Source organism: Morone saxatilis, unplaced genomic scaffold, assembly GCF_004916995.1.
Source record: "Morone saxatilis isolate NCDOM2014 unplaced genomic scaffold, NCSU_SB_2.0 Contig1, whole genome shotgun sequence".
NCBI lineage: Eukaryota > Metazoa > Chordata > Actinopteri > Moronidae > Morone > Morone saxatilis.
The window spans coordinates 931,293-949,690 of NW_023339651.1; the positions used below are offsets into that span (position 1 = coordinate 931,293).

Here is an 18,398-nt window from a genome sequence, read left to right on the forward strand (position 1 = left end):
CCCCCCCAAATTACGTCCGTGCATCAGATTCCTCAATGATTTCTACACATTAAAATCAAAGCTGCTGCAACAATACAGAGTGCTGACTCTGACCCTGTATCGAGTCTTTTAATGTGGTTGCCTGTCTGTCTGGGGTTGGTACCACCGTCCCTGAATAAATAAGAGATAGGAAAAGAGAGAAACCAAGCATGAAAGTACTCTTGCCATCTCTCCGTGCTTCCTTGTTCTATTCCTGTTCGCTTTCGTCATCTTGTCCCTCTCAATCTGCGTCACGCCGTTGGGGAACTGCATCCGCTCACGCAGAAGAGGATTAGTGGTGCTCCCCTACAGTTTGGGAACTTCGATTGCTGATGATACTTCATTGGGGTTTGTAAAGAAATGTCTATTATCAATACCACAGTGAGGTCAAAATGCAATCTCTGGAGCCCAGTTTGCGATGCCAATAATTATTTATTTCACTATTGATAAAATGTGAAAAAGGAAAAAAACCATCACATAGTACTCAAGCATATTTCAGCCAAAAACTGTAGTAAAAATAATTCTTACTGTGCATAAAATGGTCAAACCAATAAAAACTGAGAAAACAATCTTACCACAAGGTCCATTTAGTAGCTGTATTGGAGCTTTTGATTGTATCACACAATCCTCCTCAACAGAGGAACACAATCTGAACTTAGGTCGACAAGGACCTAAAGTGCTCAATAAAATGTGAACATCAACAATCCCGTGGCATCTCTATCTGTAATGAATGCAATAAAAAGCTCCAGAACTGTTACTTCGAGAAACTGTGCATTTGTGATAGCTGGCAAATGTTATTATGTGATTTGAGCGAGGCGGTCCATTCTTGACCTTGGAAATATTAGTTTAACTTAACTCAACTCTGACTCTACACCATACTCAAGGGAACTTCAGCAGTCAGAAAGGAATTTAGCTCAAGGGTGACTCGGATGATGAGCATGAATCGAGGGTTTAAAGATGGGGCTTTCAACATTCAACAGCCTCTGAGCCAAATTGTGATTTGTGATTTTGGGCTATATAAATAAAATTTGACTTGACTTTACTTGAAGACTGCAGGGTCCTGGCTTTTCATGCCTTCAAAGAACGCTCATTCTTTTATCTCCTTACCTTCATCTCATCGAGTCTAAAAATCAAGGTGAAATGAGTGAAAAATAGCTGCTGCACCAATGAAAATATCCATCATGCGGTTTTCTTGAAGATTTAAAGTGAACATTGTACAGACGCACTTTTGATGAAACTGTGTGTCGTATCTGAGTAAAAATAGAACTACGCTTAAAGGTACTGAACCTTTCAAGGCACTGTTACTCTTTTGTCAAAGCCACAGTTATTTAATAAACCTTGAAAATTACACTTTGATGCAAAGTTTTAATAGTTTGTTTTATGCAAGTTTGGTAACTAGTCAGTTGGGATGTTGTTTTATTCCAAACATCTAGTGGGCAACAGACTCCATAAAGTGTCTGGTGAATTTTGATAACCACTTAGCTCATCTTTTCAAATCACAGCTCCCAGTTGGACACTTGGCAATAGACCTCAATCTCTATAGCATTTCACTGACCGCTGTTCAACTTCTGCTCCCAGCAAGACTTTATATCAAGTAACAGACGAGAACAGAGGGACTGAAAGCAATTTACATTGACATTAAGCTGACATTCCTTTCCGGAGATACTGAAAACAAGAGCTAGAAAGCAAAAGTAACACAAAAGTCAGAGTTACTTGAAGACATATAAACATAGACTACAAGTATGTGGACACCCGGACATTACAACCACATGTGATTCCCAAGCCTCCACTCTCTATTTTGGAAACTGGCTGGCCTCCTGCCACATTTCCACTTCCCCAGGCCCCTTCATTGCTATTCTCTACCTGCGTACCAGATGCCCTTACACTTTTCCACCTGTCCCAGTCACCTGACTCACACATCCACCTGCTCACCTGTTTCTATCTTCCCTCATCAGCCCTGCAGTATAAAACTACCCACACATTTTATGTGCATTTTCCTGAGTGGACAGAAAAAAAGTGAAAACATCTTGAAATATTGCAAAATACTTTTTATGCTTGGTTAAGGTAAAAAAGTTTGTGTCTCGATAAAGGCAAAATGCCACAAAGCACAGTGGAAACAGATTTGGCAAATAAATAATGACGTACTTGAAGCATGTGACTTAAACATCCACTGAAGAGATGAAAAATAGCATCAAATGAATAATAACGCTACCTTCTGCTCATCTCAATGAACCAATGACTCTTCTTCTGTTTGTGGTTACTTCTGTTTGGGCCTTCTACCCATGCCAGTAAGGTTATGTATTTTTATCCTGCCAATAAATCCCTAAACTATTCCCAGTTCTCCATTCCAAACTCCAGACCTACTACCCACTTGACATCAAGATTACACTTCTATTCCCCTTCCTCCTGAGTCCTAGATCAAACCATGAAAACCAGCGTCTGACCGAAAGTACACAAAAGCAGACAAGGGTGTCGCAGAGCAACCAACATCTTTAAGGCCATTAACAAAGCTTGGCATTAGTCTCCACAGATTATTACTTCAGAAACTCGGCCTTGATGCCTACAAACCTCACAGAGAAAAGCACTTCACTGTAGATTCTTAATGACAGTGAAAGGTTGCACAGCATCATTGTCCCATCATTTAATCAAAGGCCTGAGTAACTATGGCAACCTTCACCGGTGTGAAAATAATCTTGAACCAGCCCAAAAGCGTCACGTGCATTCAGGCTTTATAAAGTGAGAAATATTTGCAGAATGATATTGACTAATCAATTCTACACTGAGGTTTAAGGTTGTAAAAGGATAACATAATTAATTGTTAAGCAAGTTTAACCAATATGTGAGAATTATTTCTATTCACCACCTTTACACTGAGGCAGTTTTTTTAAATTTCAATGGTTTGGAGGAGTAGGAGTTTTAAGAGATCAATTTAAGCATTTAAGGTCAACTGGTGAAAAGTTGGCAAATTTTTCAGATGTTTAAACTGCATGAATTAGCTTGAGGATGTTTGATTAATGGGGGGAAAAAGCATTTCAGCAGCAGCAGTCTGAACTGTAGCAATCTGAGATTTGATAAGTCTACACATAGAATTCATACATGGAGCTTTACATGAGATTTACAGAGATGTTTGGCAGCATACGGTATTAAAGAGCTTTGTGCTATCGTGGAGGAACAAACCCGGCGACATCGCCTTCCTTCCTGCCCAATTAGAAAACATCTTAATAGAGACATCAAAAGGGGAGAGACCGAGAGAGAGAGTGGACCAGGACTACATATGGAGGCAGCAGGTGTCCACACAATGTGACTCCAAAACACAGGCCTGCTGAATGCTTTATTAATTAATGGCAATGTAGACAGCATGACTTCAAACAGTCTCACTCACACATATTAAAAACACTGAGGCACAGCAAAACAGGAAGATAGACAAAAACAAGTTCTATCTATGTAGGACACTGGGTTCCATTAAAATGAAATGGTTTTAATGCAGCTTTAAAACATGCAAATGATATAGTTTGTGTCCAAACAAGGATCACTGCTGCATTATTTTCCTTTACTCTCAGTCAGTGGTTTGACTAAATTAATTAATTAGATGTGTTAACAGTTAAGATTTCTTTTGTTTGAGTTTGAGTTGGGTCTGGGACTTTGGGCCACTATGTGTGATATTGGGCTTTGCAAATAAACTTGTCTGACTTCTCATTACAGTTCTATCAGCCAAAAATGTCAAATGCCATCAAATAATTATTTAAATAAAAAAAAAGCAGAATTGATTATGTCATACAATCCTTTTTTTCCTTTACTGTAATAATTAAAGGAAAAGAAAAGTTAAAAGAAAAAACATACATATATAGATTTACATCCTAAAGGACCAGTGTGTGTATATATATATTGATATAGATTACTTAGCTAGTTAGTTAAGCTAGTGTTGTGCTGAGTTAACTTAAGATATGACTCATCTTCAAAATGTGGTTGTCTTTTCAACATTTGACAAAGACCGAAGTCTTAGTCGAGGCTTGTTTTTGGAGCACAGAGCGAAAAGGGATGGGACTTAGAAAGGCTTAATTGTTACAACTGAATTTATGGCTTTGCCTGATTTTCAACTGAAATGTTGTGGAAAATTCAGTCATGTACAACATTACAACTGAATGAGGACTATTTAAAACGTACTAATAAGTGACATTACGCTGTACCAGATGACATATCGGCCAAACAATCCCGGACCTTCCAGTTCATAAAAGTCTTTCTGACTAATATGCCTTTTGTTTATGCTTTTGAGTGATTCCTCACACCACAATGTGACTTTAAACACAGACAAACACCACACAAGCCTAAACCAAAATTCTAAAGAGCTAAAGTACATTTGGACAACTACCAGTGATTATGAAAATGAATAAAAAACTTTCCTGTAACTTTCTGACTGTTCCACTTTGTGTATGTCAAAGAACTCTTGAGTAAAGTTCTGAAAGGCTCAGAGTGAACAGAGGAATCATTGTCTTTCTATTACTTCCTATGGAGACACAACAAACTGAGAGCTAACGAGCTGAGAACCAATGAGCCGTTGTTTAACTACGTTTTGTCTTGCCTTGTGCAGCCTTAAATATGTATGAAGCAACATGAGGTTCTCTAAGTGGCTTTCAGACCAGTTTAATCCTCTTGGAGAGTTTAGCCCAATGAGGGGTGAACAGGGGCCGTTTGACAGTGGAGTTCAATTGACGGAGAAGCTTCCATTAATTTCCTTTGTAATTAAAAGAAAATTACAAAAGCCAAGAGAAGAAGTGCTGCACAGAAGAGGTGGCCTCAAAACAGTCGACCTCAGTAAATCACTGGATCAATTATTTAAATATAAAGGACACATGAGTTTTTCATTGATTCAGGTCCAAATCTTGCTATTGTCTGACCTGGAGGCAGGTTATGGATATAGTGGCAGCTTTCATCACCAACCAACCCCCACTCCTTGCCCCCTTCTATAAAACCAACACCTCAACTCTGCAGGCTGTGGCCTGCTACGTAGCTGTAGCCTGACACTCTTTCACAGACACCGGAGAGTTAGCCTCTCCGCGCCACAAGCTAAGCAAACGTTACAACACAGGTATCACACAGAAACCTTTACAAACGGCTGTGAATGTTCTTCTAGTGACTGTCAAAGCTCCAGTGTTTCCAGCATGGACACGAAGAATTTAACAGTCACTAGAAGCACATTCACAGCAAAGCACATTCAAATTTTCTGGGAGGGAGGTAGCTAGCAAAATTTAGGAGTTCAGCTAAATGTTGGACAAATCTTTGCTAAAATGAACTTAGCATCAAGTACTGTGAGTTGGGCCAGTTGATATGATGTCAATCAATGATAATAATATTAATATGCATATTTTCTTCAAGATACATACCAGAAATATGTATCTAATTTATTGAACTGAATTTCATGGTTATCAGTGCCTGTAAAATATTAACCATTACTGAGTATTGGCATGTCTGATCTTTCTAATTCTTATTGACCTCTGGTCAGTATAGCTGTACTGAGGTCTGGACCTTTGTATTTTTTCTCATTGGTTGCCAGTAGAAGTCATGCAATAATTGCCTAAAAATAACCATTTGATGCTTTGACGTTTAACCCTAAATTGGCCCAGCAAATTCCGTTTTTGGACCTTGGTCTTTCTGAATCCCTGCGTACACCAAACTCTTCTTATGTGTGAAACAAAAACATCAAACACTTTACAGCGAGTTCAGAATCAGACACTTCAACACCAGCTTTCTGATTTCTTAAAAGTTATGTAAGTGGATAACCTACTTTCCTAGTAAGAGCTAGATTTCACCTGGAAACCTGATTTCATGGCCATGTAGACACTCAACTGACCATGACAAAGACCTAAAACAAGACTGGTAAAGTTAGTGTGAGTCTGTGACATCAGTCAGTACATGTAGTTGTGTGTTCTTGTCTAAATTTAAGCATGTTTCCACAGCTGAACAGCAGGCTAATGACACATTTTGTTTGAAATATGACTCAGAGAAAATTTCTGCTTCTCTGCTTCTTCTTCACTGTTGGATACTTTGTCTGAACTTTCAAAATCTGTCCTAGAGAAAATGTCTCCTTGCAAACACCACTGTCACTATATACTGTATACATGTTAGGCGAGTTTTCTCTCAGGTCATCTCTGCCTAATTGAGGTGATCTGACTCCTGTTTCTTAACAGATCTCCGGACATAAATCCAGCAGAGCAAGTGCTTCACAAAGAAAACATCAGAGACCTCAGTTTGATTCCCCTTCCTCCTCTATGCTGTTTACTTTTTTGTCTTCTGTCTCTCGCCTTCAACCCTTTACCCCAGAGTCACTGTTCTGTGATTGATCTTTGCTTTTGCTCCTCACACTCCTCCTCAGGGGGGAGATTAAGAGAAGCAGCTCAGAATTTACTCATCCCAAAATAAGATGAATTTATTTATCAGGAGACAGGGTAGCGTATCGTGTAAATAATTTTACAGTTTAGAGGATTAGCAGTAGAAAATTGGCATGCTACTCCTTACATGTCTCTGTTCGGTTAAGACAGGAAGAGAAGAGGATCGAAGAACAGGGGTTGGCATATTAAATAAATTGACTTTTTGATGCATTAATGGGTAGTAAAATTCTGATCCAGTCATTATATAGTAAATAAAGTGACCTTCTGAATGTTGTATTTATTTTGTACAGTGTTTTTTTAGTCTGCTAAGTCTTTCTGGGCATGGTCATTCAATATTCAGTATTTCTCTAGGTGAATTATATTCTATAGACTTTTAGATCTTCATGTTAGGAAATAAAATGGATAATGGACACTTCACTATAGGTCCATAAGTTTAAGTTTCCCGCAGAGTGCTTTGAGTTCTGTTAGTTGTACTGAGTTTTGCAGAGGAGATCATAACATTTAGAATTTTTGAACAGTTTTGGAAGACAAAGACAAATTAAAGCTGCAAGCAGCAATGATCGGGCCCTCGCAGTCCGGGTGTGTTGGGTGTGCTATCATGTTTAAGGCATTACATGAAAATTTTATGTAGATCAGATCATAATCACCACACAAGGCTTACTTACTATTGGCAGTAGATGACAATACCACTATGACTATATTGGCATGTAGATGTGTTCAGGGCGGGACTCTTATCAAAGATATGAAGTTTGGTTGAGATTGGACCATGTACGCTGAAGTTATGACAACTTCCTGTTTCATGGCGAATCGTCAAAATCCAATGCCACGCCAAGGCTGTGCCATTCGACGTACATTCACAAATAAAACATCTTTATTGTCTTGACCAAATTTGAAGTCGCTACGATAAATTCCCTTAGAGGAGTTTGTTTAAATACATGATATACTGATCATGATACAGGTGTGTACTAATTTTCATACATGTTAGTCGTATGTGTCTTGGGGGCGGATTTTTGGGGGGTGTGCCTAAGCCATTTTGCGATGCCCATGTAAAGGACCAATAGAATACTTACATTTTCGCTACCACCGAATTTTGTGCAAAGTGTCATGAGTTTTTCGAGCATGTTAAGGCCTCTAAAAATGATTAATTTGGTATTAAAATAATAATAGCCTGAGCAGTTTCAATAGGGCCTTCGTAGTTTTACTGCAGATCAGGAAACACTTACAGGTTTGTTGTAGACGACAAACAATTAATATTGTCATCCTTTGGAAGTGTTCTGACAACACTTTATATGAACTGGTCCATTTTAAGCATACCCTGGGCTTTAGTACCAAGTGTGGGTCAAGTTTGCAGAAAACTGGATCCTACATTTCCCATTGTAAAACTACAGTGTCTTATCATCAGACCTGTGTGTGAAATGGGCCGGTACTCACTGGTACTGGTCACTGAGTACCAGCACTTCAGATTTTTGACCACATTCTCCTTGAGTACCGCCACCTCTGGAGAGCATGAGCATACCCACTGAGGTCAACAAGGTCTTGTTAAAAAGGATAAACGCCACAAGAAGTATGGTTAGGCTTGATGTGTTCAGGGTTAGGGTTGTGCTGAATTACTGGCACCTTTATTTGTCCAATTCAGGCACTTCTTAAAGAAGCATTTCACCCGTGAAACGTTTCTTTATTGAAGTGGGTTATATTGTAGTCGAAATGTAACATAAATTCTGAATTTGGTGCCTATATTGACGGAGAAAGAGTGTTTGTAGTCTCACCCCCTCTACAAAGATATGAGACTTCCTGCTTCAGTGATACAAAATGACGATTTTTACTCATTGGAAGCAGGAAGTGCAACACTGAAATCCGTATTTCTCCCGTCTTAGGGGAAAATGAGGGAATGGGCACGACCATTCAAAAATATGACTGGGTTTCTAACGATATAAAGCTTAATGCAATGGGTGAAGTGTCCCTTTAAGACCCTCACTGTCAGGTAAATGAATGTGAGTAGTTGAGGCAGGCTATCCGTTAAAAGGCACAATCTAAGACAACCTTGATGACATCACGATGACATCATTAGGGGGTTCTTTTTCAGGCTCCTCAAGACACACAGAAGACATTATACAACTGTTTTCACAAGCTGAGTAGTGCTGTCCATAAACGGACTGTGTGAAGGTACAACAAAAGGATCAAAGCGTGTAAAACAATTCACACAAACACATTTTCACATTCAGGAGGCAAACAAGCTCTTCGCAGTGGCAGAGACGTAAATGCACCCTAACAGCGACGAGCCTCAGGCAGAGCTTTCCTTCATGCTGTCTGGAGCTAATCCACCTTCTTTCTCCTCTTCCTCTGCCCTCTTCACCTCTCTCTAATTCACTCCGCTCTCCCCTTCCTCTTTTCGTTCCTCTTGGTAACTTCATAATTTAATATTTTATACTTTAATCATTTTAATTTTAATCTGGTGTTTCGAGGCGGTCTCGCTTCGATAGAGATCTGACGACTCTTGAGAGCTCTTGTTCATCTGATCAGTCTTGTCAGTGATGAAACATTTATAAAATGTCAACAGAAGTGCGCAGTATGGTTCAGAATCACAATGCAGCGGCACAACCGAGACGGAGATATCATTGCTTTGAAATCACTGAAGGGGAAAGACATTGATTGTTCAAGATCACTTTCCTGCACAGTTCGACAGAGCAGCAGAAACATTGATACCATTTACTGGATTTAAAGGATGAGGTTGGTGTTATTTTATCTTTTTATTCTCTATCAACAACCCGCCTAAAGAGACCAATAATAATTTAACCTTATCAAAACTCTTTGTCTGTGTAGCCAGTTAGTTATTGCATTTAAAGACTTCAATATCACGAAACATTAAGACTGACTACTTTAAAGGTTATTATTATGTACACCACAAAGCTTGTGCAATCATGTTTTTATCATCTTATCTAAAAAATACTTAACTTTCAAGGACAACAGTGCCCTTACAATCTACACACAAGTAGAATAATTTCTTGGATATTATGTGTGTGTGTTCATGTTAGTCAAAATTTTAAAGCTTAAGGCTTAAGTCTATAAAATGTCCACAAAATGACTCTTTTAACTATCAAAATTTGAACCATTTGTAAAGTCTACCATAGCTGCATGATTAAATCAATTTATCACCATTCCACCAGGGGTTTTTCTAGACTTTTTCACTGGGGTGGCACAAGTGGGCCACTGACTTATGCAGGGGTTGGATGAAGTATGTATATCAGCTTTCCAGTCATTCCCAATTTATGTATTCCCAATAGTGTTTATGGACCCCAGTCTGCAGAAATATTCAAATACACTAGGCGAAAAATGACAGATTTATACCACAAAACTGAATGGGATTAGCATAAAGTGGGCATGTCTGCAGAAGTGAGGATTGTGGGTATCCATAGAACCCAGTCAGATATCTTGAGGTCATGACATGGTACCAATATATGCATTAGGTCACATGATACCAGTATCTCCACTCTACCTTTAAAATAGAGCCTCTACAGCCTCTGAAAGACAGGACAGAGTGGCAGAGAGTATTCAGGGCCACCCCAGGCCCCCCTTCTGAACACGCTCCTGCATTTAAGTTAGCAGCGGGCTAAACTGGAAGTTAGCCGCTCAACTGCCTTAAGTCAGAAGTGCGCTAGCGCTATGGGCTCCAGTAAGATTCCAGTAATTTTATACCAAAAATTGTTTTGACTTCATGTGCCACTGAGTGAGCCCCGCCTCCAACGCTTCATCCACCACTCCTTTAATACATCCATGGTTTTGACATGTAACAGAGTAAAGTAAGTTGTTTGTGTTACAAAGTAATGAGCCTGTTGTGGTGTTTTTAGCCAGCGCCCTCTGTGTTGGTACTCCCACTGTGCTTCTGAACTGATCTCATTCAAATCAGGGTTTTTTTTTTAGGGCTGAAGTCGGTCTGAATGCGGCATTAATTACAGAGATTAGTGATTTGAAAATGAGCTTTTGTTCTCTCTTCCTCTCTCTCCCATTGACAAGGTCGTGTTAGGACAACTGATTGTGTGTGTGTGTGTGTGTGTGTCCTCATGAACGCCACACAAACCACAATTTTTGGGCCACAGCAGTGGTGTGTGTTACAGACTGGGAGGAGAAAGAAGTGTGTGTTCAGCTGGTTTGTGTGTGTTTGTTTACCCTCGACACACACACTCCAGTCTTGGTGTCAATGTCTTTATCAGCGTTTCTCCCCAGGACGGCCTTCTGTTCCGCCTGACAGCTGCCCGTGATTGGGTGTTGATGAAAAACACAGTTTCCCAGAGCGCACTGCAGCCCGGCTGTCCACCCATGCGGTTGGCCGGCCGGTGTGCGGCCAGCGTGAGATTTGGAGTCTGCAGCTTTGATGCAGCTGAGTTGCTGTGTCACGCTCAGTGGAGCCACGCACACCGCGGCGGCCATATTGATACCCTCGCAGAGGGGCAGAAATCAATCCTCCTCTGAGTGTGTGTGTGTGTGTGTGTCTGTGTGTGAGCAGCTGGTGATCCTTCTTCTTCCTTACTTCCTCCTTTCTCTCTACTGCCAGTTGCGGTGCTTAATAAAAATGGTGTCGGTCAGTTATTCAGTATATCTGTCAAACGCTTAATAAATAACTCCCAGTAAAGGCACAGTGCACACATTTTATTTACTTACAGTTAGACCCTCACCCTTTTTGTCCTCCTCCTCACCTCTCCTCAACCTAACCTTGTTCGATAAACTGTAATAAAGTGGCGCTGACAACGTTTAGTCAACGTTTAATAAGCCAAAATGCTATTTGGATTTATCGACTACTGGCCAGATTTTCACGACATGATTGATTGTTCTCTTGGGAGAATGAATCCTGCTGAGTTTGGTGACCTCTGACCTTTCCTCAGGCTTCGCCCTCGGTCATGACTGTCAGCACAGAGCTCCTAATCTAAAGGGCAGATTGCTTTTAAATTTGATGAGTATATTGATTCCCCAGCAGACATGAACTGATTAGTCATACTAATTTACACCTTGGCGTATCTTCAGGTGATTAATAACGGTTACATTGGTCTTGAGCCAAATCAATCTGCTTATGAAGACCACACGATACTAGTGAAAGCTCCAGAAATGCTAGTAATGGACCTTGAGGTCAGCTACTGTTTCAAAGGTCAAGACTGAACTCTGACCCTCAGAACGGCAGATATACTGTATCCGCTGTCGAGGCTTCACAGGAGCAATCTAAACTTCCTAATTGGCAGCCATGTTGAGAGGCCAACATTATTAGGGGTCTGATCTGAGTCAAACCAGACCTGTCTTTTGGGATCCAGACCCACGCAGAACCGAGAAAAAGCTGTTTGCTATTAACATGTTATTGTTAATTTACTTAAAGTGGTCAAAACAACACTTTGTGTTGTAACGTTGGAAGCCTTCTCCCCTGTGCCTCCATATAATCCTTCCTCATTGCCAAAAAGTTGGTAGAATAAAAAGAACATTTCTCAGTTCTACATGGGTCTTTGGATCCTAGCTTTCAAATAACAGACAGGTTCGGTTCTGGGGAGCACATTGTGCGATTTGGCCTTTTGGAATAGAATAGAATAAAGAAAGTCTTCACTATGATGTTCACAGTCCTGACAGCAGCTCAGACCAGACAGCTGCACTTCAATTTAACGTTGGCCTCCCAACATGGCTGCCAATCGGGAAGTTTAGATTGCTCCTGTGAAGCCTCGACAGTGGCTGCAGTATATCTGCCGTTCTGAGGCTTCTGGAGGAAATTTCCAACTGTGAATTAATTTGGCTCCTCACATCATGGCGCAAGCTGCAGGCTGGTGACTGTACCTTATAAAGCAGAGACAGAATTTCCTTGAGGAAGTCGACGGGAAAAAAGTGTGGGTAGCGAGAAACTCTGAACACAAGGTGATTCACACATTTGCATTGGAAACAAGTGGAATTATCTCACCCTGCCAGTGCTCCACTTCCACTTGTTTTAAGAAAAAGAAAGATTCAGTTAACAGATTCAGTGACTTGTGCAGATACATGTTGTTGAATATAGCAAGAAAATTTAGCACATCTACTACTTTGTTTTTCTCTAAAAGCAGAAATGTGCTTCAAAAACTCACTGTCTCCCCCCATGGGGTCACACTCGACAGGTTCAAAACACATTTTGCCTTGTCTATACAAGTTGGGAGAAAAGGCTGAGGGAATGAAAATGCTGAAAAAGGCAGCTAGAAAATGTTTGAGGGAAGGGTGATAGGAACAGGGAGTGAGAGAGAAGAGGAAACTACCTTTCACATGGCGGGGGAGGCAGTTTAACAGCAGGAGGATAACGTTGTCTGAAGACAGAGAGATTATTAAAGGCCATTAGGGAAGCAATAACCTTTATTGACCTTTATTAACCTTTATTCAGCTCAATCACCCTTTATACTGTAAGTTTGAGTTTGCTTGAAATATGCACCCCCTCTCCGAAGCCCAATGGAAAAATCTTCAAAATGGAACATCCTGAATTTATAGTGCTGATTTCTTATGTCTGGGCATGCCAATTAGGCTTTTTAGCCTTTGAAAATGTCCTAAAAACACTGGCAGGTGTGTGTATTTGTGTGTTAATGGTGTTGAACAACATCCTCCCGCAGATATATTATAGTCATTTTGTGCCATGAAGCAGCAAACATCTTACTTATTGCCCTTTTTAAAAAATGGAGCAGGGAAGGTTGTAAGCAGGGAGGTTTTGGAAGGATGAGGGGAGGAAGGAGGCGATCCAAGGAGCTCCTTTAATCATCATCACAGCCGAGTGACAGTCCCGGTCGGTCCGTACAGACTCAGCCAGACAGCCAAACCAAAAAGCCCATCTGCTTCTCGTATCCCTCAACAATGAGCCTGTAATCTGAATAAATGGGCCCCCCGCTCGGCTTGCACTTATAATGGCTCCGCTCATCACACAGAGAGAGGAGGAAGGGATAAAGATGAAAAGGGAAAAAATTGGGACGTGAGGGGTTAGAGGAAGATTTAGTGAGTGTCCATGTGTTCAAAGTTGGTGTCCAAACTTGTCTCCCAACTTTAATGTGTTTGTGTGACTTTCAATGACAGATATTGCTGTTCTTTCTTTTCTTCTTCTTCACTCCCTTTGTTTCTAGGTTCGCACCATAGTCACTCTGTCTGAACCCGGTTGGAACCGACATGACACACCGGTGTCCAATTATTTATTCTTTTATTTTAAGCCAAAATTCATGTTTGGGTCGGGCCGAAAACTGTTTTCGTAGTTTCCAATTTTTAGGGCCCGATCAAAGCCCTAAGATGGGCTTGTGAGATCATAAAATTACAGCTACTGGGGTAGCGGACTAATCCGCATTCTTTGAAGAAGTACTGGCGCTAGGGGGCAGGCGCAAGATGTGATGCAGCAAGAAGACCTTGTTTGTTAAACAACAATGGCAGCTGCTAAAGATGTTAGCTTAAATACTGCTAGCATCAGTTATATCAGAAGTGGAGAGTATTGCTTCATTGAAAGAAGAGAAAGAACGGCACTGAAGCCTTTTCCTGAATATGATTTATTTATTGATTGGTTTAAGTTTGCCTGTGAGAGACGGTTAAAGACAGATGGTTCATCCAATCACCTGCCAAGTATGTTTTGAAAGTGACTTGAAGGTTCCAACAATGACTTCCCAAACAGAACCGTCTGGTGCCGCCAGGTGAGATTAGGTTAGGCTATTTAGAAATGTTTTCATTATGAATATGACTGGAAATATGAATGTTCAGGGATGTTTATTACATATGTACTTTGATGGGTTTAATGAGGAAATTTACACAAAGTCCATGAAAAATAAACTTCAAAAATATAGTTTCCATGAAGAACTAATGGATGAGAGAATACAGGATGACAGGAATTAGAGAGGATTAGGTCAACAGGAAAACAAGAGGTACTGGATCGATAATGTTGTGTGATTAAGTCCAGAGAAGAGGTTTGTCTTTTGTTATGTGCCGTTTAACAAACCGAATCTTCCCTCTGGGACAATTAAGTTTGAATGAAAAACCGATAGAAGCCGGATGGCGATGAGGAGTCTTGTACTGTCATGACGCACTCTGACGAGAGAAAGCACCGCTTCCAACTGACAAAACCATTGTGGTCTGGCAAAACTCAGTGGGAATTTGCTTTGAACGAGTCTCAGGTGTCACCCCACTTTACCTTTATCCTTAAAAAACAGGACGACTGCAGTGAAAACATCAATTTTCTCCAAAATCATCCGCCAAAATCCATTTCTTGAAGAATACACATGGGGAAACAGGTCATGCAGTGGCTTAATCATTACATATCACCTTGTTAAAATAGCCTTTCGCAGATTTTGGGGGTTTTGAGAAGTGTTGAGTCACAGCATCAAAAAAAGAGCCCTCACATTCAACGATTGATTCGGCTTATGGCTGCTGGCCTGAATTGATTGTGGGTGACGTGGTGAAAGCCAGAGCTGTATTGGTAGCCCCTGACTGCTCACAGCTAACATTCATAAGTAGCTTCTCAGCTTCTTCTTTTCAATTTGAGCTCTAAAAATAAACTGATGCACAAAATCCCTCCAACCCTACAGTTGAAAATATGATATTTGGCCAGAATATAACAAGGTACCAAAAGTTCTAATACTTCATTTTCAGCTGGTCATCATAGAAAGGTTTTAACTTCAACATAAACTCAATTAACTTAATCATTTACATGGAAATTTGAATTAGAAATTTGCCCAGATAATCACAAGATCCACATGACGTTAAGAGGTAAAGACAAAAAGCAGAGTGAGCATAGTGAGCATAGTGAACATACTTATTATCATCATCATCCATAAAGATCTCAGAAAAACTTTCAAGCTTTCTAACCCTTAATCTAAGGCCTAAAACTAAACTGATGATAAGATAAGATAAGATATTCCTTTAATAGTCCCAAAATGGGGAAATTCCAAATCCAAATCAATATACAACCCATAATCACAAGTTAAACCCAAACTTGTGCACCTCTGCCACGTATACTCTGATCAGCCATACCATTATGACCACCTGGGCACTCTGACTCCAAACCTGCAGCTCTTGTGGAGTGTTCCTGGTCTGCAGTGGTCAGTACCTATCAAAAGTGGTCCAAGGAGAGAAAAGCGGTTAACGTATGCAACATGCATCCTATCAGAACCAGCATTTACCTTTTTAGCAATTTGAGCTACAGTAGCCATCTGTTGGATCGGACCACATGGGCCAGCCTTCACTCCCCACCTGCATCAATGACCCTGTCCTTCTGTTCCATTTATTCGTTAGACCACTTTTGATAGGTACTGACTACTGCAGACTAGGAACACCCCACAAGAACTGCGGGTTTGGAGATGCTCTGACCCAGTCGTCCAGTCATCACAATTTGGCCCTTGTCAAAGTCGCTCAAATCCTTGCGCTGCCCATTTTTCCTGCTTAAACCTAACCAAACTGTGTCCCTTAACCACGCAAACTTTATCTTGACAGTCTAACTAAACGTTGCATAATTCATTCTTGCTAACTTGACGGTGGAGAGTACAAAATGACTTGAGGGGGCCACTGACCGAGCGGTTCACCAGAAATGTTATAAGCGTAACAACTTGTTACTATTACAAATGTATGTAATAATGTATGTAATTGGGAAATCATATTTTTCCAAGGGAAAAAAAGGCAATTTGACAAACTAAATATTTAAGGTGGTTGTAAAACGGCACAATCTTCCTATGAACCTATGCAACTTGACCCCCAGACCACCGCAGTTTTTTTGCGCCCCTCCACTTCTCAATCCAAACTAATGCCCTTGTCTTTAAGTAAAGATGATTAACATGCAGAGAATGAAAAGCAGCTTCTGAGAAAACACTGAGTCTAAACGCATTCAGCTCGACTCCACACAGACCCTGACGCTGCTTTGACTAATTGGTAAGCGGTGCGGTGAGATCACGCAGCACAGCGTGTCTGCCACACCAGACAGCGAGAACATTCATTTTTCCACTTATAAAGACCAAAATCCTCCACGGACTAATCCCAATTATGTTTGAAGTGAGCACTTCAGTTGCATTTAACAATTAAATAAAAACAAAAACAGGTCCATTAAAAAGCCACTAGCTGCTGTTAAAACGGTTATATTAAGGACGTGGATTTATAGCTACTGCTGTCAGATGCTGAAAGTTAAATGTTTTGACACCTTGTGGTACTGTTGGAAAACCTCATATTTTAGTCAGAGGGCCCTGATCTCTGTATGGCTGTCAGTCAAATGTCACTAGACTGGTCTAAGCGTGATCCATTTTGGCTCTCTGGCGCACTGTGATTGGCCCAGGAGGTGCCTGCATCATTGTTGGGGCAAAGACAAAGATGGATAATCAGCCTCAATTGCCATTTCATCTTAACTTAATTTCTCTGTCTCACATCTGACGCATCATCACTCACATTTACATGCTTTTCAGCTGACACACAAGCTGCAAAAGCAGTTACTTAGAGGAAAATAAATGTTTTTAATCAGATAATAGAAAACGTACTTCTACCTGAATATATCTATAATATAATGTACCTGAATATATATATATATATATATAACTTCAATTTGTTGAAGAACAAGATAATTGAGATAAGACAATTATTGCCCCCCACTCCATTTGGCAGCTCTTTCTAAATACTAATAGTAAGAAATACTACGCCTAGTTGTCAGGGCCTTTAAAAGTATTACTTTACCTAATATACCCGGAAATTGACGGAAATCTCGGAGGAAGATATCTCAAAACCTGGATGACTAAAATCAAAACTATGAGGGAATTTGGTGAAATATTCCTTTATGACAATTCCTGAATTATTTGGAGTATTTCACATCAGATTTCATCATAAAAGCTTCATAGCTGTGAAAAAATCGATACTTTGAAGGGAAGCAAAAAAGTGAAATCTTAAAAGCTACTCAGTGCATTGAAGGAGCCCAAATAGGGTTAATTTTACCTGCAGTCGGTTTGGTTGGGAATGAAAATCCATCAGTTTCTTCCAGACAATTACCCATCAAATTATTAACAGGAGAGAGAACACGCAACAATGAACTGACAGCTTTGTTGAATTTTTTCATGTTTTAAAATGTCTCTCTGTGACTTTTCAGAGATCCCGTTTTACAATTAACCCAGCTACATTTTCAGAATCACACATTTTATATTACTTTTACTCCCCTTATGTGATGCTTGTCTTCGATCCTATGAAAAGCCACTGGTGTTTTTAGCTTTTATCCCCTCTCCAGCCCATGTTATTATATTTTGACAGATATAACGTTATCAGATGCTGTGATCCTTGAGGGTCTGGTCCATTTGTTCACCTCCTGCAGTCACAACCGAACTGTCCTCTCCACACGGCTGTGTTTTCTAAGGGCGCCCCTGCTGGTCTGAGCCGGATCAGAGGTTTACTCTCCGCTCTCATCACTCTGCCTGACACTTGTTCATATCAGACCCGGAGGGCAGCTTGACATCAGAGCACAGCAACCGTTAAATCTATCCAAAGATGGGGTCCTTTATTCACCTCGACTGTGTTCACTCTTTTAAAAAAGGGGTGAAAAAAATCCCCTAAAACACACCATGGCTGAAAGGCAGCTTGAAAGTCGGAGTTTTGCTTTGTATTTATGACTCCATTTAATAATTTATGTGTGTGTGGATAACTACAGGACACTGCGAAATCCTGTCCAGTTACATTAGCACTGACCACGGAGTCAAAAACAGATTAGCTCTTGAATTCATTCTGTACCTGCAACAGTCAGTTTACCCTGTCCTCGCCACAAAAACAGCCGTATAGGTTGTTTGTGAAGCAGCCTATTTTGACCAATATTTATTATTATTGTTACGCTGTGTTTGTGACGCCATTTGGCTTGGTAATCTGACCCTCTACAAATCCCACCTTGAATGTTTGAGAAGCAGACCGTCTTTAGAGCATGTTGCCTGCCCGATGTTGTTTACTTGTGTATTTAGTCCTTAAAAAGGATACAAATTGGTGGTTTTCTCTGCTTAAAATCTTTTCCTTAACTGATTCACTTCTGGCCTG

The 18,398-nt window shown here is 40.4% G+C and overlaps 1 protein-coding gene across 1 annotated transcript in view; it reads right to left on the reverse strand.

Moving 5' to 3' along the window:
- Positions 1-18,398, reverse strand: part of grid1b (glutamate receptor, ionotropic, delta 1b) — a 478,026-nt gene that overhangs the window by 199,260 nt on the left and 260,368 nt on the right. The window lies entirely within an intron of this gene.